At 37.2% G+C, this 22,613-nt stretch overlaps 1 protein-coding gene across 2 annotated transcripts in view; it reads left to right on the top strand.

Annotated features, from left to right (window-relative positions):
• Positions 1–22,613, top strand: part of PTPRK (protein tyrosine phosphatase receptor type K) — a 555,842-nt gene that overhangs the window by 234,263 nt on the left and 298,966 nt on the right. The gene's annotated exons all lie outside the window — the stretch shown is intronic.

Here is a 22,613-nt window from a genome sequence, read left to right as displayed (position 1 = left end):
TTTGTTGTTTCTTAACAAAGGTTTTTGGAATTCTTTCTGCCAGATAGGCATTCTTTTAGATGGGATAGAAATATGGATTACCCACTGGTATTGTCCTAGAGTAACTTCTTGTTTTGTGGAGGGATGCAAAGGAGTCAGCAAATAATTAGATTAAAATTCAGGTATTATATTGGACATATGTCAGTGTCCTAGGGAACCCAGAGGAGGATTACCTGTTGCCTGAGATTGGCAAAAGAAGAATTGATACGGCAGATGCACTCTATCCTAAAAGGTGCATTGCATTCTCTTTTTGGGAAAAGGGGGAAGTTCATGACAGATAGAGAATATAACACATAAATCTAGAGTTGTGAAAGAGATATTTTGGGAATTGTATTTCTTTGTATCTGGAGCCTGGGGAAAAATAAATGTAAAAGACTATTAGACATAGAAGTCAGTGTTTCAAAGAGAAAAGATAAATTAGTTTTGATAAAACTTCAATTAGAATATCAACAGGAGTGCCATTTAATGTGTTTAAAAAATATTCTGGTCTTCATCTGAACCAGTATTTTTCAAAATCTTTTTTTTTTTAAGATTTTATTTATTTATTTGACAGAGAGAGACAGTGAGAGAGGGAACACAGAAGGGGGAGTGGGAGAGGGAGAAGTAGGCTCCCCACTGAGAAGGGAGCCAGATGCGGGGCTCGATCCCAAGATCCTGGGATCATGACCCAAGCTGAAGGCAGACGCCTAACAACTGAGCCACCCAGGTGCCCCCAAAGTCTTTCTTTAAAAAGTGTATTTGGATTTTTTTTCAAGTATCATACTAAAAGATATATGTTTAAAATATTTGGCATAATTTCCATGAGAAATGTATGGATTACAATCATGAAGTCAACCACCCAATTATCTGAAACTTATTTGTATATGTGTAACTAATATTTGTATTAGTGTATTTTTGTGTAAATATCAGTATATTTAAAATGAAGTATATATTAGTATATTTCTTGATGTATTCTTAACTACTTTTTGCAAGTTCATAAAATATAAAGTGACTTTTCTTATGGACCAATTTATTTAATCCCAAAAATTTTTAAAGTACTTTGTTGGGAGCCAATGATATCTTCTGTAAAGAATGCCATATAGATCTTTTTCTTTCTAACAGTAGTATATTTTATTTCTCTTTCACGCTGAGGTACCTTGCATGAACTTCTAAAACCATAGTTTTTGGGGTGCCTGGGTGGCTCAGTCATTAAGCGTCTGCCTTCGGCTCAGGTCATGATCCCAGGATCCTGGGAGCCGCGCATCGGGCTCCCTGCTCAGCTGGAAGCCTGCTTCTCCCTCTCCCGCTCCCCCTGCCTGTGGTCCCTCTCTCACTGTCTCTCTTTGTCAAATAAACAAATAAAATCTTTAAAAATAAATAAATAAAACCATAGGTTTTTCCCAAGTAATAAAAGGAGCTGAAAGTTGTGATGAGAGAACTTCACCCTTTATCTACAACAAGAATAGTAAAAACAAATGTCTACCATGCCAAGCTGGTAGCATAAATGTGTGAACTGGGCCAACTGTAAGAAAAGTGTGAATGGCAGGATTGGAGAAGTAGGGAGTATAGACTTCTAAAACGATGTGTCAGTCAATCACAAAACATCTGCAAGCCTGATCCCGGTGAAGGACTGCTGATAGGTGATCCCAAATGGGAAAGAGTCTAGTACTTCTGAAGAGACTGTTAATTGTAACTAGGACAGCATTAGAAATAGCAGTATGCTGTAAGAGCTGTTAAGAGCTAGATATCAATGGGTATGGATGGGAAAGCAACAGGATCCAATGGAAAGAATCTGAGTTCAAATTATGTAGGTCAGCCCCTTCCTATAGTTGTGGCACATTGCTTACTGTGTTAGTTTTCTATTGCCTCCATAACAAATCAACCACAAATTTAGTGGTTTCAGACTACCAAGTTCATGATCTTACTGTTCTTGTAGGTCAGAAGTCTGACATGGTCTCACTGTGCTAAAATCAAGTTCTGTTCAGGGTTGTGTTCCTTTCCAGAGGCTCTAGGAAGGAATGTTTTCTTGCCTTTTGCAGCTTCAAGAGGCTACTCACGTGCTTTCTTAGCTCACGGTCTTTTCCATCTTCAAAACCAGCAATAGCAGGTTGAATTTTTCCCACATTGCATCCCTCTGTGCCTTCTGTAATTCGATGCCTCTGATTCGCATCTCCCTTTTCCATTTTTCAGGAGTCTTTATGATTATATTGGGTCCACCTGACTAATACAGGGTGACCTCCCCATCTCAAAGCCAGGTGATAGCAACCTTAATCCCCCTTTATAACCTTAATTCCATATGCAGTCTTGATTTCCCTTTGCCATGTAATAACATCTTCATAGGTTCTGGGGATTAGTAGGCAGATATTTTCTGGGGGCCATTATTTTGCCTACTTATTTTTTTATTTTTGGTTCCCTCATTTGTGACATGAGACTGTTATGAACATTAACAACAGAAGAGATGAAGTGTATTAAATGCCATGTCTAGTGCCTGGTATATGGTAGGAACTCAGTAAATGGTATCTGCTCTTATTTCTTGTTTCCTGAATTTCCTTTCCTATTATCCTGCCCTTTCTTCCTTAAAAATAATCAAAAGCTCTCCATTTCCCAAATCAATCTTAAGAGGTTTTTCTGGCGATGAGGAGTTTCAGATGTGTTGCTTTTATACTAGTAAGCATACAGAGGGGCTTAAATAAGTTAGAAACCTTGAGAGCTTAAAAATTAAATTGCTTATATGTAGAATCCTTTAAAGCATCCTCTAATTCTCTATCCTACATCCTAAAGCTTCTGTTCCACTCAACTTCATACCAGTGTTCTCAAACTTGAGCAGGAATTAGAATACCTGGAGGGTTTGGTTAGCTTAGACTGCTGGGCCCTGTCCCCAGAGTTTCTGACTCATTAGGACTAGGGAAGAACCCGAGAACACATTTCTAACAGGGTCCCAGGGCACATTGAATGCTTTGATCGGTAACCACATTTCAGAAACCACTGCTCTAGAAATAACCATGAAGAAAATGGGGCTAAATTGGCTTTGTTCCAGTGTGCACTTAAGTGCAGCTCTGTTTGTTATTTTTGTTATTACTATTTTTTGATTGCAAGCTCCCCCAATAGTGAAAAGATCTGGGTGGTGGTGGAAAGTGTTAATTTTTAATGGAAACGCAGAACATTTTTCTTTATCCCAAAATGCAAACCCGCCGTCTAAAACATTGTTATTTGAAATAAAGCACACTTAACCATAAAGTAGATATCAAAAATCTGTCCCTTTCTGGCCAAGGAAGAGTATTTGATGAGGGTTCATAGGGATATTTTGGTTATTCCCCATCTCTTTGTTCTAGTCAGTGTGGCAGGCTGTTTTTCAATGTGAAAATCATAAAACTGAGTGGTTCTCTATCTGATTGTGTTACTGCTTCACAAATCAAGTGTCTTTAATAATACTGTCTTGAAGTTCCTAAACATTGTGCTAGCATTTTGCAACATTATGCATGAAAAATAACATGTTCGGTTAATAATGTTGTTTGACATATCCTTGAAAATGTCCGTAAGATATGGTACTATAAAATACCTAACAATTTGTGCCATTTTTAAACTCAGATTTACTTTGATATAGAACCCTACAATAAGTTTCCAAAAATTCTTTCATCTCTATAAAGTATATTAAGGTGGCATGGGTCAAATTTTCTGTATTTATCTATGTGGTAAGAGACTGATATTTTAAAGGGAGGAAGAAGATCTCAGAGAAGTCTCATTAAAACCTTCAAGTATGTTGTTAAAAATGCATAGCCCTATAGAATCAATTGCTCTTCAAAAATATATATAATTTTTAAAGAAGTTTAATGTCATTGCATTGATTGAACAATAGAGAATCAAATGCATTGTTGAAGTACTTTGAACTTTTGAGTGATTTATTAAGTCAGACATTCTATTTCAATACTTTTGAGCTTAGACTGAGCTTAGATTTTATAAATTCGATTTGTGGCTCATTTCCTAGAAGGGTATCACTTAAAACAGACCATGAATTAATGAGCTGTATTCGGTGTGATGTTAATGTTGATTGAAATATCCTGGTGAGACAATGTAATTGTACTTTTCTGTACCATGAAATAGACACAGCTCGTAGAACTCTGATAGAAACAAGAATCTCTAGAATTTAGGGCCTACCCCAGTGGTTTGTAAACATCAGAGTGCCTAAGCATCACTTGGTTTGCTTTTTAAAAATGCAAGTCCAAGGGGCCCTAACCCTCAGAAATAATTCATGAGATCTTCAGTAGAACCTAGAAATATTCAGTTATATCATTTATTTTAGATGGCTCTGATACAAATGATTCAATGACCCCACTTTGAGAAGCACTGGTCTAGGTTATAGTGGTGTTGGGGGATAGATTTGATGGGAGAAAGAATGGATCACTGAAGTTGGGGTTCAGAAGGAAAATGGACAAAGGTCAACATATTGATGATAAGGGAGAAGAAAGGTCAGGGGCCTGACTTAAAAGGCGCATGTATGTGTGAGTGGGGGTGGGGGGTGGGGAAGGCAAAGAAATGAGTCTTGAGTGACATCCATATTTAGCAAGCTAGAAGAGAATACAAATGAGGTAGGTGATCCTTCAAATTGCTCCAGTTTACAGCCCGGAGGTAGTATCCACACCTAGCACAGGGAGGGGAACCAAAACAGAATCCAGCACTTTGAGTAGCGATCTGAGATTAGAGCTTGGGAGGTTAAGGTGGTGAGAATTTGTAGGGCAGAAAGTGTAGAAAAACATGCATAGAAAGAGAGAGCTCCAGAGACTTGCAGATGGGGTCCTTTCAAATTAGCAGATACACCGGTGGAACTCCAAGAGGCAGGATGAGGAATGACTGGAGAGCTGCAGGACATATAATTCTCAGAATTCAGAATTCCCCCAGAGTTGGGACTAATTTGCATCCTCAACAGCTAGGATGGAGAGCCTTCATTATATACAGAGCTTTGGGTAGAGTCCTCAGAATGATACTGCCTTATTAAAGGGAGTAAATTGGCCTTGTTTAAAGATTGCTCTGGACCTACCATAACAAAGCTTAAAACCAGCCTACCAGAGGATCATATTGATTCACACATAAAAGTATACTGAAAAAAGCTCAATACTCTTTTAAAGGAATTCAGCAAAATCTAGCACCAAACAGTGTAAAATCCACCAGATTTAGCACCCAATTAAAAAATTACTTTGTGGACTCCTGGGTGGCTCAGTTGGTTAAGTGTCAGCCTTCAGGTCAGGTGATCCCAGGGTCCTGGGATTGAGTTGTGCATCGTCTCCTTGTTCAGTAGGGAGTCTGCTTCTCTCTCTGCCCACCATTCCAATCCCTGCTTGTTCTCTCTCTCTCTCTCTCTCTCTCTGACAAATAAATAAACAAAATCTTAAAAAAAAAAATTACCTTGCATGCAAAGAAGCAGGAAAATATGAAGTGTAACTAGTAGTCGGAAACAGTAATTAATGGAAACCCAGGAAAGACAGAGATGATGAAATTCGCAAACAAATATGCTGAACAGCTATTATATGCATATGTGCCATATGCTGAAGAGACAGAGGAAAATACAAGCATGATAAGGAGAGAAATGGAATATACAAAAATGGACCAAATGGCACTTCTAGGGATATTCCTGTTGTTATGAAGTTATAACAATACAAACCATCAAAAAGGAAACAAAGAGAAAAAGTGTGAAAGAAAAAGATGAACAGACTCTCAGTGAGCTGTGGGTCAATATCAAGTAGTCTAATCTGTAAGTGGGGTCCCACAAGACAAAAAAAAGAGAACAGATAAATATTTGGAAATATAATGTCCAAATATTTTCCAAATTTGATGGATACTATAAACCTACAGATCCAAGAACACAGTGAATTCCAAGCAGATTGAATGTAAATGAAACCATATCAAGGTACATCATAATAAAGTGGCTGAATACCAGGGATAAAATTTTAAAAGCAGTCAGAAAAAAAGACATAATCCTATCTTTCTGCTGTGGGAGAGGGGGTGTGTAATTGGGTTGAGACAGCCAACAGCATTCAGAGGTGGGTGACTTGGTCCCACACAGAGAGCAATGAAACAATGGCAGTCATCTTTCAGAGAGCACATGGAACAGGATTTTTGGGGGGTGGAGGAGAGAGAGGGAAGGGAGTCATTGAGATTGAGTAGAATTATGAAAAGTAAGTATTACCTGGTGCCTGCCAATTACCAGCATTGTAATAAATAGTAATAAATAGCATCCATGTTCTTATTTTCAGTCTATGATATTTTGACGTTAGAACTGGCTGAGATTCTCAGACAGTGACCACTGTGGCCTCAGGACATTGGATGTGGTTTGCTATATTTGCAGAGGGAGGCCAGAAATCAATTCTTAGCTGTTTTTGTAAGATTCTGGTAGGGAGAACTGTGTTCCTCTTAGTATTATGTTTATATGGAGTATCAATATGTAAACTTTGAAAGAATAAGAGACTTTTTTATTCAACTTTATTTTCACTGCTTAGCACAATGCCTGGCCCATACTTTTTTTTTATTTTTATTTTTATTTTATTTTATTTTAAGATTTTATTTATTTGAGAGAGAATGGGAGAGAGGGAGAGCATGCACATGTGCATGAGTCGGGGAAGGGGCAGAGGGAGAAGCAGACTCCCCACTGAGCAAGGAGCCCTATGTGGGGCTCGATCCCAGGATTCCAGCATCATGACCTGAGCAGAAGGCAGATGCTTAACCGACTGAGCCACCCAGGTGCCCCTCTTAATAAGATATTTAATGAACTTTTTCATCCTCTCTCTTAGTGACAATTCTTTAATACCAGAAATAAATTGAGGTTTAAAGATAAAAAATGTAAAACAACTTCCATATACTTATGAGCCAAACACAATAACAAGGGCCTAAAGTTCTGTTATATAGTTGTATGGTAGGGTGTATAGAAATATTATTTGCAGCCTGCTTTTCTTAGTTTTAAAGGGCAGATGATGCTTTTGACCTACTTTGTAAGTATTATGAACAATAATTTTAAAATGCCATGTACTTGATAAAATGTTCTGTAAATGTGCCTTTCCTATAAATATAATGCAGATTTTTAAAAAGTAGGCCATTGTGTTTTTGTCCTTCTAAACTCCAATGAAATTGAGAATGACCTTTAGAAGTTTGGGTGAAAAGTAGAAACTTCATTGTTGCATTTGATGCCATTCTATGAGTCAACATTTGAAGCAGGGACCACATGAGGCCCAGAGTTGTAGAAGGCAGAGTTTCTCTTCTTTCAGAACAAACACACAAGGGTGAGTACCTACAGTCAAATCAGTGCGTGAAAGTGTCGTGTGGTGAGTGCAGGATATGTGCTCTGACTAGAGGTCAGGGAGGCCGAGTATGGAGATGGACATCTAATCACCATAAAGATATCTTTTCACATAAAGATGTGAAAAGATAGTAAAGATGAGGAGGCATTTGAATTGTTAGGATTTACTCCAAGGGACAGGAAGTGGCATTTAAAAAAGGTGTTTTGGGAGTTGAGAGATGGACTTTTTCAGTGAATTATAGAAGCCCAAACAAAATACAATATAGGATTAGTTTTGGAACAGAGGGCAAGAACAGAGCAGGTTGAATGGGGCCAGATGGTGAAGAGATATGAATGTCAGGCTAACAAGTTTGAGCTGTATCCAGTTAAAAAAAAAAAAGAGGACCACTCCAAAGGTTTCCTCGTAATGAATATCTTCAGAGCCTTGCTTTAGGGAAATTTAATTTTTGCCATATCTAGGCCACAGGGAGTCATGTGGCCTTGTTAGTGGGCTGTTGTAGTAGTCTAGGTATAATGTGCTAATGGCCTAAAAACTGAAATATAGTGGGAAAGACAAGTGAAGGGTGGATACCGGAGCTGTTGTTAGGAACTGCTTATACTGTACAACAAAATGCATGAATCCTTGGGTGACTCCTTGGAGTTGCTGCTCTGTTGCTTCCTTTAAGGGCAGTTTAATTATTGCTGTAACTATTTAGTCTATTTACCTAGTAAGTACTATTGATTTTAATTTTAGTGTAAATATGCCAATTGCTTCTATTTATATTGTCTTTCAGTTGATTTTTCTGTATGTGAAAGTGATCATTTAGGAATGATTCATTTATGGGGTAAAATATTAAAAATTATTTAACCTACCAGGCAACATTTGTGAATTTATAATAATAACAATTTGCACATAAAGTTACGTGCTTTTAAAAATCTAGCTCCCCCCCCCTCCAAGAAACAAAGCAATGCGACTGATATGAGAAGGAAGAACTGTGTTATATGTGGCTTACATAACTGTGAAACTCTGCTCATAAATCAAAAATGTACTAATTGTATTTTTAGCTCTCCCACACAGCTTTTACCCCCAGGTTAATATATATTTCTGACTCCTGTTTGTTGACTAGATTGGGCCTGAGTGCAGAGCTTCTCCTTTTTTTGGTTCCCTGTCACCCTTGTCATCTCCTAAATTGATAGGGGCACCTCTGCAGGAAATGATCTGTGAAGGATGTTTGCACACTCAGGCTCTGGTGGTCAGGGCAGGTAGGGGAGTGAGTCTAGGGGTGAATGCAGGTCAAAGACAAGCTGGGTCCTGGCTGCCCTTGCTTTCTGGGGAGGAATCAGGACACTTTGCTGAGGGAAAGTCAGGCGTGTTTTAACCCCTTGTGGGGGGCCACTCTGTTGTCATACCCTTGTGGGAAGCGTCAGCCTTTGTTGTATCTGTAGGATGAATACACCCATATTTCTCACATTTAGTGTCCCCTCTAATCTTGTTCAACTGTTATCTCACTCATTTTGATCCCAACTGCCCTTTCTTTTTTATTCTCATAGCTGTATTATTGCCTCTTTTTTTCTTTTTCCTTTCTGTTAATAATGAATACACCGTGTTTGTAAGGTATTTTTGGAAAAAAAACCCCATAGTACATCCTGGAGGTATCTACTAATTAATCTTTACAGCATTCCTATGAGGTATGCTGTACCCAGATAGGGCTGGGTAGATAGAGTATTTAGCACACAATTCGCTAGACCATGTGGCCTCTATCATGATAGAGGATTATTATTATGTTAAAATGTTTATACACTGAAAACATAAATTTGTAGAGATTGATGTAAACCAAAACCCTTGGCAAGAATGTGAACATGCCTGTAGCATAAAATTGCAATTGTAAAGCATGCTTTACCAACTTCTGGTGTTTGAAGAATTATTCCAGATCTGCATACTAAACCTCTGTTGCATAAGTTGTTTCCTTTATTTTGCCTCTTGGGGGTGGGGGGTGTTGGGGGGGTGCAGTGAGCCACTGAACTGGGATTTCAGCAAGTGACAAACTCAGATTCTTGAAAGCATTATTTGAAAATTATAGCAGGCTCCCTCCGGCATGTGTGTGACTCATGTACATGTATATAATAGCTTAATTGACTTAAGTATTTTTATGTTGCGATACTGATAACATTTATTGACACAGAGGCAGGTGCTTTTTACAGTTTGATGTGGCTCATCTAGATTACCCTTTCTTCAAAATAAAACAAAAGACCCCGAAGACTTTTCCCCTTAAGGGAGGAGCTCCACTATATTTCTAAATTGAAAGGAAGATGGGGTCCTAAGGTGCCTTAGTGTTTCCTCCACTGTGTCATATGGATTCACTGGGAAAATAACAAATAAGCCACAGGTGGGAAAGGTAAGGCTGGAGAGGGAGGTCTTTCCTATGGCTTCTCTTCTTTTTTTGCTTAATTTATGCATATCACCTTTCTCTCCCCACCCCACACCCTTCCATTTCTTGCAGGTATTGAACAAGAAGGAAAGTACTGTTCTTGGATTCCCATTCTGTCTAAACACAAAAAGATAGCAAATTAATTTTGGTACAAATTCTTTGTGTATCAGAGAAGCTTGGGAGTTGTAAGAAAATTAAGTTTGTGTATAAGTTTCTGACTGCTGGGTACCTTTCTGTTTTCTGATGGGATTGCAATAGAGAAGGACCTGTGGTGGAATGGTAAGGCCAGAGATAAGGAGTGTTAATTTGTAGGCATGTGGGATGATGGGAGGGAGGGGGTTCTCTTAGCACCAGGTAAAGTGCTCCTTCCTGGGAAGAACTTATGGAAAACTGGATTCCAATATTCTAGAACCCTTGATTCTGGAGTACTCAAATGCCAGGCGTAAAGGAGATCCTAGAAGTTGTTAAGGATGATACAAGTGGGGTGATAAAAATGAAATGAAGGGAGAATAGATTTATCATCAGTGTAGCCTCAAAGGACCTTCTTGTTGGGCTTCTGAACTCCTTTTCAATATGCATTTGGAGGGAATTTTTGGGTGGAGGGGAAAAAGTATGCTCAAGATACTGATTATTTTTGGACAAAAGACTAAAGATTGTTTTCTTTGCCATTAGACCCTAAAACTCAAGTCCTTACCTCCTGCCTTTTTCTTGTTTGGAGAAGTCCCATCTGGGCATGCCCTGTTCTCTGGTCACCCCCCCTTAGCGGTGGAGGCCGAGCCCTAACCAGCTTGGCAGGGTTCCACAGAGTGGATCATGTTAGTGGGGTCAGCACGATGTCAAACTGTCTTCCTGTATTGATGTAGAGAAATAATTCCTGCTTTGTGATGTAATGTGGCTGAATGTTTACAAGTATAGATCTATTTTACCACCTCTAATCCTCTTAAAAGATCAAATAGGAAATCGCTATTACCTATTTTCCTAAAAGTTTTAAGTACAAAGTATTTTTTGAAAAGAATTACTCAAGTAATTTGCTACAAAAAGTATGGAAAATAGATTTTAAGACTATTTTAAGTTCCAAACATCTAACGTAACTACAATTAATATATTAGCATTTTCTGTATTTTTCTAAGTATGTTTTTCATATAGTTGTAATCTAGTATAAGTATACTATCATATCCTATTTAAAAATTTAAATGTTTGCGGGCGCCTGGGTGGCTCAGTTGGTTAAGCGACTGCCTTCGGCTCAGGTCATGATCCTGGAGTCCCGGGATCGAGTCCCGCATCGGGCTCCCTGCTCGGCAGGGAGCCTGCTTCTGCCTCTGACCCTCTCCCCTCTCATGTGCTCTCTCTCTCTCATTCTCTGTCTCAAATAAATAAATAAAATAAAATCTTTAAAAAAAAAATTTAAATGTTTGCATATGACAAAGTTTTACCCTGTCATTTTGACATTTTTTTGTGTGTGATCATAATTTTCAGACTAGAAAATATGCTTAAGAAAATTTTATAGTTGACTTATTCTGTTGATTCCATGTGTTTTTTTTCTTTTACATTTTACATGTATATTTTTTATTTTATCATATACTATATTATTTCCTTAGACCTTAATTCCCCAAGGATGCATTGAACATAAGAGAATGGCTTATAAACAGTATTGTTAAATTTCTTTCTAAAAGTGTTGTTCACCACAAGTTACTTTTTAAACTTCTGTTTTATTAGATAGTATTATTTTCTTCTTCGATGCAATTTCCTGATGTGAGATTCACAAAGAGAAAGATAGTGATCATTTCATGGCCACTAAAGTCATAGAGAAGCAGTGTTGTAAAATGTTTTCACTGACACTGAGAAGCTACCCTTCCTGGGTGCCAGGTGCCCAGGGATGAGTCTACAGAGCCCTACACTTAACCCTACAAACTCAGAGGAGACCGAGGAGAGGAGATGAGGTTGATATTTTAAAATCCTTGATATTTGACATGATCTTTAAAAAGTTATTGCTACTAATAGAGGAAAATAGCAAATGCTTCTCTCCCTTTTCCCTCCCTCCCTCTCTCTGTCTTTGCCTCTGTCCCTGTTTCTCTCTTTCTCTCTCTCTCTGGGTCTTTTCTGAGTCAGTAATTAATACAGCCTTTACTGCCTGATCATGGGCTTTTCAGGCTGCTAGTAACTATTATTTACAAATATGCTGGCAGCGAGATGGTTGGATATGGCTCGGGATGGAATGTGAGAAGTGATTATAATAAAGACTTCAGCTTTTATCCATGAATTCTTTCCTTCACCCACCAACTACATGTCAGGGAACATGTAGCAGAGATCATACATAACTGTTTTTGAAAAAATTACAATGAATAATATTTTAATAGTTGCTTTGGGGATGCATTTTTGCATTCCTTTTTATGCCTAACTATCTGAAAGGTTTCAGAAGAAACTTGGGGAGAGTACTTTCTTCCAATGGTTTCACAGCAAAAAACCCCATATAGCTCTTTGGTTTACCACTGGAGTATATATCTACTTGGCTTTCAAGGGCATTGATCCCTATCGAAATGGCTGTTGCCGTAACAGATTTAACTGATAAGCAATCCTGTAGTCAGCTAAGGAAAGCCATTCACTGGGGAATGAGTCCATTTACTTTGTGTTTTTAATTAAAGGTGTCTAATGCTAGAGAGCCTGTTGCTTTCCTATTTTCTCAAACATCACAAATCAATTCTTTTTTATTTTTCTTAATCTAGGGTCTGATTTATATTAATTTTTTGTTGGTGGTGTTAATTAGAATCAGGTTGTTACACATTCAAAAAAAAACAGACTTCAGAAGTTTTTTCAGGCATCTTTTTAAAAATCTACCCTCAGTAGAAATTTGGGAGAATTGTTCCTCAAGGGACTGGTATGATTTCCAGCTCTGAATTCTATTATATTCAACTTATAATGGCTCACAGTGTGAGCTACTTCTAGTCTAACTAAGTGTTTAGGCCGTATCTCAGGGTGATTAATGACTGAGTGGGAAAGGTAAACACAGCACTTTGTGGACTGAAGACCAGAACAAAGTAGGCTGATTCTACTCCTATCCCTGGCCTCTTGGCACAGGTCCCTCTCCTGGATTATTCTTATTACCTAGTAGAATTCTCCACTTTCTTTTTTTAAAGGTATGAATGTGTTAGAGTGTAACAAGAGCACTGATCTGAGAAATAAGGAGGCTTGTGTTTAAACCAAAGATTGTACATTGTCCCCAATACCTTTTATCTTGTTGGATGTATCTCATTATTACAGCCTATTAAGAACTTTTTATCCTGATCTTCTCAGCCAGTTCATTAGATGTGCTTTCTAGTCTTGTGTGTGCTTGATAAGTATTAGCTAGTTATGTTCTCTTTCAAGTGTTTGATAATAAATAGGCTAAGGCTAAAGACGGAGCCCTATGGCCTCCTGTAGGATGGCTTTTTCCTGGTTGGTAACAATGTATTTATCAACTCTTTTTCCAATATAGAGGTTAGATTAGTCAGAAAGTAACACTGCTATGTTATTATCCATCTCTCATTTCTGCATCTTGCCCATAAGGGGAGTGCCAGAGATTTTGCCAAATACTTTATTGAAATATGGACAAATTAAGAACTACATCATTTCCTTTATCTGTTATTCTGGTGCTTTTAGCTTTTCTTTGGAAATACTCAGAACATATTCATTTAAAATATTAATAGTATTGGGGTGCCTGGGTGGCTCAGTTGGTTAACTGTCTGCCTTCGGCTCAGGTCATGATCCCAGGGTCCTGGGATCGAGCCCCACATTGGGCCCCTTGCTCAGCAGGAGTCTACTTCTCCCTCTCCCTCTGTCTGCTGCTCTGCCTACTTGTGTACTCTCTCTCTCTGTCAAATAAATAAATAAAATCTTTAAAAAAATAAAATAATAATATTAATAGAATTTCACTGAGAACTTGGAAACACTGGTTTGTAGGATTTTTTTAACTCAGTTATTCAGTTTTTAAAATAATGGGACTGTATTTGTCCTCATGTTCACATACCATGCTCATTTTTATGATTCTCAGTATTAGGAAATAGCACTTTGGATCATTCAGCCATTCATTCAAATAGCTTTAAGTACTAGAGAGGGGATAAGTACTTCTGCAAGTTTTCTCTATAACTTAGGATATAATTTGTTTGGATTAGGAGGCCGGAATTAATTCATGATAGCTATTAATTTAAGCCTAAGCGATTGGCTGAAGCCGTTTCATAAATCATGCAAGAATGTTATTCTAACCACACAGAAAATGTCTGTCCTTTCCCCAACCTTTACTTCTTTGGTCAGGAGTCTGTTATGAGCTAGGCTGCCAAGGCTCAACGTAGACTGCCCACCCCAGTTATTGATCTCATTTTGGAATCTGTCTCTATATACTATTTCTAGAATCACGGTCGGTAGGAATATTGTTTTGAGAGAACAGGTCACATATTTCATTAGGGTAAAATGTGATTGTATTCTGACCTCTCTTCTCTTTAAATTGAATCTCAGTGTTTTGACAGAGCTCTTGCATGCCTGTTCTCTAATAGAGGACAAAGGATAAAACCATTTTTTTAATGGATAGTTTCGTAGTTTTGTTACCTCAGTCTGAAAGTGGCATCCATTGATGACTGCTCCTACGACTGATGGGTTCTATCTTCTGTTCTCAATGTGCTATGGCTGACTTTTATTTAAAAGACCCTTATAGGTTTCCTTGGTGTATACTTCATAGGTAGCATTTCTTAAGCTTCCTTCCAAGTTAAACTTTCTTTGTGTGTTTTATTGAATTACTTTTTTTTTTTTTTTTTTTTTTTAAGTAATCAGCTGAATCAGACAGTTGTTTTCACATTAGTTGAACTTTTCTTCAGATTCACCCTGTTGTACCCAGGCTATAAAGAATAGACTTCCCAGGCATTGGGTCATGCATTGTCTTTCATTTGGAGAAGACTTAGAAAAACTTTTCTGAGGAAATCTGACCCTGAGCTGTGGTGTACTCACCAGAGAAGAGATACTCTTTTGGACACGGTAAAGTATTTTTAATTCTCGTAAGAGTAATGCCTTATTTCTCATAAGAGTATGTGAGCTCTGTATATAAATTTCTTAAAATTTAGAGTTTATTAAAACGTATGTCTGCATTTACATGGCATTGGTGAATAGTTTTATGCCACAGACCTTTCTGGAAAAGGAGCAGACTTGAACTCATTGGAGCCCATAGTTTAAAGAAACAATATTTGGGGAAGATTGTTTGAAAGATATGCAATCCTTTCTTCCTCTAGTTTCCCCATATTATCTACAATGTATCTCCAAATCAAACCATATCTGTGGAGACTAGCACAAGGAACTCATCAATTTGCCTCCCGATGGAATTGTTTTACTGAATCAAATTACACTGGGAGCTGCATGCTGCATTTATTGCTAGAAAGCTTCGAGCCAATGTATGACTCTCTAATATGAAGCATATAAATGTTTATAGTAAACATATTTGAGCTTTATTCCTGGCATTAACTGATGTCTTCATTTTTTTCCCCCTCCTCCTCTCCCTCTGATTTTATACTCACAGAATTTACTTGTGGTTACTGTATTCTTTCCGTTGCCTTTAGTCTTTTCTAGAAAGGGGGTGGGATCTAAATAAATGAATACAAAACATCTGTAAGCAGAAAAGAATAATCAGGAAAGAAATAAATTTGTTTTCTTTTTTGAACTTCTCTTGAACTTATGTGGTTAAAGACAATATTTTTGCTGTCTTAAATAAGATGCCCTGGTAAATTGCTATTAGTAGACATAAATACAGAAATTTGTGTTGAAACTACTTACAGATATCATAAAACTTTACATATGTTGCCTCGAGCAAATCTTAATGCTCTTGTTTATTCAATAATTTAATACATCAGCATTTCTAATTAAGACATACTATTTTATATTAACAATTGATTTTAACATTTAACCTTTCAGTATTTAATTAAATACTTATTATCTCATGTGCATATTTAAAATTTTAAAAAGGTTTACATATACCATCATGCTGATTGAATTCTACAAAGTAGACACTATATATATATGTGTGTGTGTGTGTGTGTGTGTGTATATATATATATATATATATATATATATATATATTCCCATTTTAGAGCCTTGGTTGCATTTTAATTTGCCAAAAAAAAAGAAAGGAAAATATATGATGTGATAAAGAAAAATAAGATCCTTAATCTTAAGAGTTTCTTATAATTCATCATCTGTAACAAGTTGTTGCTCCTAAAAGTTGTCTTTTAACCTCATGAAGTATTAGTACTGAAAGGAGCCTTGGAAAGCAGTTTGGCCAACCTTCTCATTTTATGGGTGAAAATAGGGTCCTGAATTTGCCACTTATGTGATTTTATACAATTAGTTATTGATAGTGAGATTTAAAGTCCTATCTCTGGATAACCAGTCCAGTGCTCTTTGTATTAGGCCATATCTCCTATTGTCATAGTCCATTCTAATTCCAGAACACTCAAATAAATATGAAATCCCCATGTAAAGTCTACTCATCGGGACGATGCTTACGCCCTGAAAAACTTCAAATAGAATGGAGTAGTCTAATCCTTATTACCAGTGATTACCATCAGGGACTTCAACTCCTGGTGCAGTGTTTTTCTTCTCTCAGTTCTTCATTATTGTGACCATTCTTAAAATTAAATGGCTACTGCCCTCACTTATCAATATATTAGCTTTTTTCTCTTTGCAGACAAAGAGACCCAGAAGGGGCCATAGGTCATTGAATTCTTTATTCTTTCCAGGTAACATTATGGAATTTGTTTATTGGTCATAAATAAATGAACAACAAAAAACTTTTGTAAACAAACAAATAGTTAACCATCTCAAGGCTCTGAACACTCAGCTTCACCCTGAAAAATGTAAACAAATGCATATAGAAACAATCCTGGCAGCATTGTATGCAAAATAGGAGCACAGACTTCAGAATCATTTGAGTTCAGTGACTGTAAGCTTGGTCAAGTTAGTCAATCTTAGTGTCTCAAAACTTTAAAATAGGGATAGTACCTACATCATAAGTGTGTTGTGGTGAATACAATGAAATAGCGTTGTGTGTTGTACAGTGCTGTTGAAGCCCAAGGTAACATGCACAACCTGACATCTGATATATTGCAATCACACAGATTTACGTACTCTTCACTTTGGAAACAGGAGCGTAACGTGGTTTATAGTGTAATTGAATTGATAGTATTGCAAGATGCTTTCAGATTTGATTCTGTTGAATAATTTTAGTTATCAGAGCTCACCCGCAACAAAAAGGCCACATTCATTCGTATTGCTTTTGTTGGTTAGCTCAAACCAGAAATTTGCCTTTTGACTTCTTCCATGATAATCTAAAATGGTAGAGACAGACATTCATTTTAACTCAATTAGGCTATTTTACTTTATACTCTTCCATGAGCTGGCCTACAAATTTAATAGTGAGCCAACCTACCTGTAACCTTTAGGAGGTATTTCTGAATCATTTGTCTGGACCCAGAATAAAAATGCTTTCAGGTCTGTTTCTGTGGTGACCAATGGAACAACCTGGGCTTTTTTATCTGGGTGTGAATGTCAGTAATTGCCTCTGCAGATTTATCTGCCCATGGGACTGTGATATAATTTTAAATTTATTTAGGGGAATTGTAAATCACAGGAAACAGTTTATTATAACATGGATAGTAAATTTTAAAATTCTCTCAAAAGTATTTTCAAATCATGTTTTTAGTAATTACTAAGTTATCTTTATAGGCCCATAGTCATAATTTACTTAGCCCAACACCTGATTAGAGTTGTACTTTTCTGAATTTTTACAGAATGCGAATTTATTTAAGAGCTGGAAAATGTGATTTAGTTTATCAGAGACAGAGTCTAGGTAGGAGGAATGAACCCCATGTCCTAAGTCCTAGGAATGCAGTTCTTTCAAGAAATTAAAAACAATACCAAATAAGTAATAATATTTTGGTGTTGTAATTTATTTGAAATAGCAGGGCATTATTTAGACTTGTTCTTCTGTTTGCTAACTTATAAAATCATAATTATATTGTAAAGATAGAATTTAAACATTTTGAAGGGGTAAATTTGCATATTGCATAATGGAATCGTGATCTTTTAGTGATGCCAGTCAAGTAGTTTCTGTTGTTTTCACTCTTACTATAATGAATTTAATAAACTATGTTCATTAATAATAATAAAAAAGGACCCCTGGCCTAACTATGTATGTATGTATTTGGGAAAGGGGGGGGAGTATAGCTTTGTAATAATTTTTTTTTAATTTGCTGAACAGTTGTTTGATTTTTATAATGAGAAGAGTGCTTATTGTAAGCTTCATACTATTATGAGGTTTTTGAGCCATTACAGTAATAAATTGCTGTATTGACCAGTATTCATGTGTCCTCTACTAGAAAGCTTTTTAATTGGAAATTCCCTAAGTCTATATTCAAGGCCGATGACCCTAGACATTCCTGTATCCAAAATAGAAGGATTGTTGGCCCATGACCCTCAGACGTGCTTTGGTCTACAGTTCAATCTTAAAGTGATTACAGCAGAAGACACTGCAGGTTAGACTATAAATTTGCAGGAATTTTGGAGATTTAGGTTCATAATCTGGGGTCTGTGGCTCAGTAGGCTGTCCAATTTTGAACTTCAAAGGCTTGTAAACTCAATTTTATATACTCCATTAGGGTGGAGGATCTTTGGTTTTCATAGAATGGGTTCTGGGACTTCACAAAGATTAAATACTGCTGCTTTCTGTAAGCACTTGATATTTTCTTTAACTTCGTACTAAAAAAAATCCATTGTTTTTAACTTATGTTTTAATGACTAATTCGTATGTGAATAAATCCATTATAATCAACCCATGCCAAATATTATAGTTGATATCAGGTTCTTATTTTAGGAAATAGAATTACTAATATAATGAGTTCTATCAATATGATAATATTTTTCTGATAAGCTCCACATTAAACCTTTTAGTTTGGTATTAATTTTAAGTACATTTGTGCCAACTCTTCCAAATAAAGTGAATAATCTAGTCAGATTGGCTAAGGACACACAGCACTGGCCAGAGATTATGCATCAATGTCTTGGAAGAGAACCAGAGATATTATAATCACAGTTTGCAAAATCTGAGTAATGATTTCTTCAAAGTTGAGAACACCAGTATGCTAGTGTTTTGTGAATGCTTTAAACTTTGATCAAGGAGGGGTCTTCTGAGCTTCGACCAGGGTGCCAGTAGAGATTTGCACCTGATCAGACCTTTCTTTTTTTGAGTAGATAATAGGTGCTTCTGCCAGAAAACCAGATCAAAGCCTAGCAGGAGAGATTACTACATTGGGTTTATCAGCCATTTTCCAGCTATAGCTCTTATAAAGCTGATAACAGGGTGGGGGTGAATAAAATCATCTGCTTTCAACCTCCCTGTGGTGCTTTCATCTTGATTTGTTTAAGAACCAGGGAGGACCATGTCTACAGTGTGGACACCTGGTCAGTCCCCTCTCTATTCCTGTCAAAGTTTAAAGCACTTAACTAGTAATCACTGCTCTGACTCTGGGGCAGTAGGGTACCATGTTTCCTTTGCTTTTAACTTGGCAGCTGCTGTGGCTTCTTCGGCACCTGGTCCTCTGCCAGCCATCTCAGTTCCCCTGGATTAACTACAGAAGGCTTTTTTATTTTCTATTATTTATTTATTTATTTTTTAGAGTTTATATTTCTCCTACTATTATCAAGGCAAACGGTTGCAGCTTCTATTCCCTCCTTCCATCCATAGACCACAGTGCTCAGGCAGCCTTTTGTCTGTCTCTCTTTATTTCTTCAAGGCTGCTCTTGATGTTAAAGACCTGAATAAAGGAAGTCTTACTTGCCAAAAGTTGACAATTGAAGTTAGAATCATAGCTCTTTCGGATTTAAAAAAAACAAAAAGGCGGGGGGCCTTGGCTACTCAGTCCTGTCTTCTTTGTTTTATATAGCATAGACACAACAAAAAACAAAGCTCATATTGATGTTTCTAAGATTCCCAGCATCTGTCCTGTATGTGGAAAATGCTCAAATTGAATATGATGGCATTGCCATTGGCTCTCCTCTGAGAGTCAGTGCTAATTACTTATGGCCATTGTATGTGACTTTGTAAAGTTGGGAGATGAAGTGTCATACAATGTCTGTCTGTACTGAAACCTTTTGGAATCCTATTTAAGGTATGTGTCTCTCTTTTCTTGTCTGAAAAAAAAACACAGTATTTCCATTTAGAAGTTTTCTAAGGTTTCTTCAGTAGTGAAATTCCAGGAGATGACCTGGAACATAATTTTTTTTATTTAAAATGATTACCTTTGTGTATGAATGTAATTTGCATTATTCTTTTGTTTTAATAATACATGATTGATATCATCATTTACTGATGTCAAAAAATCGACTTGGATTGTGTCATCTCTATGGGGAAGCATAATCTCCTTTACAGTTATCTGTAAGGTGTTTCCAGGAAACCATCTTGGCCCCAAAGTAAGGACTGTCTGCTATGGGTTAAGGATAATCGACAAGCGAGTACAATCAGCAGAAGGGAAAGTTAATTTAATTGGTTTAAAGACTTTGTTGCAGCCACAGAGCATGCTAAATTGATTTTGCCTTATTACATAGGAAAAGTGCAGCACATTCATTATACGGCAGGAGTTGCTTTTGGAGAATATTTTACCTTCTACATACTGTACCAATGATTTTAAGAAACTTGAAAACAACTATTTCAATTTTTTTTTTAAAGATTTTATTTATTTATTTGAGAGAGAGAGAATGAGAGAGAGAGAACACATGAGAGGGGATAGGGTCAGAGGACGAAGCAGACTCCCTGCCGAGCAGGGAGCCTGATGCAGGACTCGATCCAGGGACTCCAGGATCATGACCTGAGCCGAAGGCAGACGCTTAACCGACTGAGCCACCCAGGCGCCCCTATTTCAAATTTAACATCTGTCAGTTCTTCTCCTTAGAGCTTCGGCAGGTAGTCAAAGAAATGCTGTAAATAAAGGAAGATTTTGCATAAGTAAAGCTGGCTATTTTATGTTTTGAGCTATCAGGAATTTAGACATGAATTGTTTATATTTACCCTTTATACTCCCAACTGTGTGTCAGTTTCTGTATTTCTATCAGTGACACATCAGTCTCAGAATCCCTCTGCCTGGAAACTTTGTAGTTGGAACTGACTCAACTTCTATCACAGACCAAAACCTCTCTTTTTTCCATATCAAAGCCAGTTAATGAATTACATTGTCTTTGCAGTATGGTTCATATATGGGTAAAGTTTGCTATTCCCACCATTTACCTAGATTTCTATGTGCCATTCTCTTCATAAACTGGCCTCCCTGCCATCATTATCCAGAGTTTGCGTCTCCTGCAAATACTGTGGGGAATCAAAATATTTTGCCTGATTTTGAGGCCTCAAATCATACTCCTTTTTGCTTTCATGTGAGTTAAAATGTAACCTTCTTTTGAGCCTCTCCAGCTTCACCTGACATTTAGTGTTTCCCCTGCATTTCAGCAGAATTCTGTAGCTACATCAATCATAGCCCATCTAATGTGATTTTGTTAGTACCCTCATTTTACCTGGTCTCTGGCTTTTCGACTCTTGGGCTTGTCCTTACTTTAGCTTTGTAGCCCAATGCCCTGATACACTCGCTGACACATTACAGATAGATGCCTTTTTTTTTTTTTTTAAGATTTTATTTGTTTATTTGTCAGAGAGAGAGGGAGAGCATAAGCAGGGGGAGCTGCAGGCAGAGGGAAAAGCAGGCTCCTCGCAGAGCAAGGAGCCCTATGTGGGGCTTGATCCCAGAGCTCCAGGCTCATGACCTGAGCCGAAGGCAGACGCTTAACCGACTGAGCCACCCAGGTGTCCCTGATAGATGCTATTTAAAGTAAGTTTTCTGCTACTGAGGACAGGATCTCTGTATTTTACTTTAACCTCTGTTCTCCATATTGGCTTACCCAGTGATGGGCACAAAATTAGGTGCTAAAATTAAGAATTGCCCCTTGAGTTCTTGTCTCATTTTAAATATTTATGCATTCTTGATTTATGCTATGTAATGATGTTTGTTTCACACATATTTACCTGTTCAGAACATTGTTAATTTTATTACTGAAAATACCACATCATACTTTTTATACATATAATTGTGGAAATTTAGCTTTTCTTCATGTATTTTCCATGACAGATTCATAGCATTTACTTATAGTTAGTTGCAGGCTTACAACCAGGCAATTTAATTCTTACCTTAATGGAGAAATTAATAAATTTAATGAATGAGGCAGTTAACAGTTTTGCAGGACAATTTGATTCCAGTTTCCCTTTCTTATAAGATTGATAAACTCTAGAATTTTAGAGCTGAATTTTAGAGGACATTTCATTAAACTGTCTATTTTATTGAAGAAAATAAATCCCTGCCCTCTGGGACTTTTCTTGAACTAATTAGCCCTTAACATGTGAAGTATGAGCCACTTATTATCACGTCATTCTCTTGTCTGATTCTCACTTGACAAGGATATTAACAGATTAATGTGATCTCTCTTTCTATGTGTGACATCAGAGTGATAGCTTTCTGCTTATGATTTCACCTGGACTGTTTCTTTTTTTTTCTTTTTTAAATTTTTTATTGTTATGTTAATCACCATACATTACATCATTAGTTTTTGATGTAGTGTTCCATGGTTCATTGTTTGTGCATAACACCCAGTGCTCCATGCAGAACGTGCCCTCCCCAATACCCATCACCAGGCTAACCCATCCTCCCACCCCCCTCCCCTGGGCTGTTTCTTTTGATGAGGGTACTAGTACAGGAAATGACTGAAGAAGATCCCACAGTGGAGGCACAGTCACCGTTATCTTCATGAAGAATTCGTATTTATGTAGGAAGGGGAAAATGAAGGGGGAGAAATTG

The sequence above is a fragment of the Mirounga leonina genome, unplaced genomic scaffold (assembly GCF_011800145.1).
Source record: "Mirounga leonina isolate KUSES-001 unplaced genomic scaffold, KU_Mleo_1.0 Mir_53, whole genome shotgun sequence".
Taxonomy (NCBI): domain Eukaryota; kingdom Metazoa; phylum Chordata; class Mammalia; order Carnivora; family Phocidae; genus Mirounga; species Mirounga leonina.
Note: the sequence above shows the minus strand (reverse complement) of the source record. Positions and strands in the feature narration are given on the sequence as shown.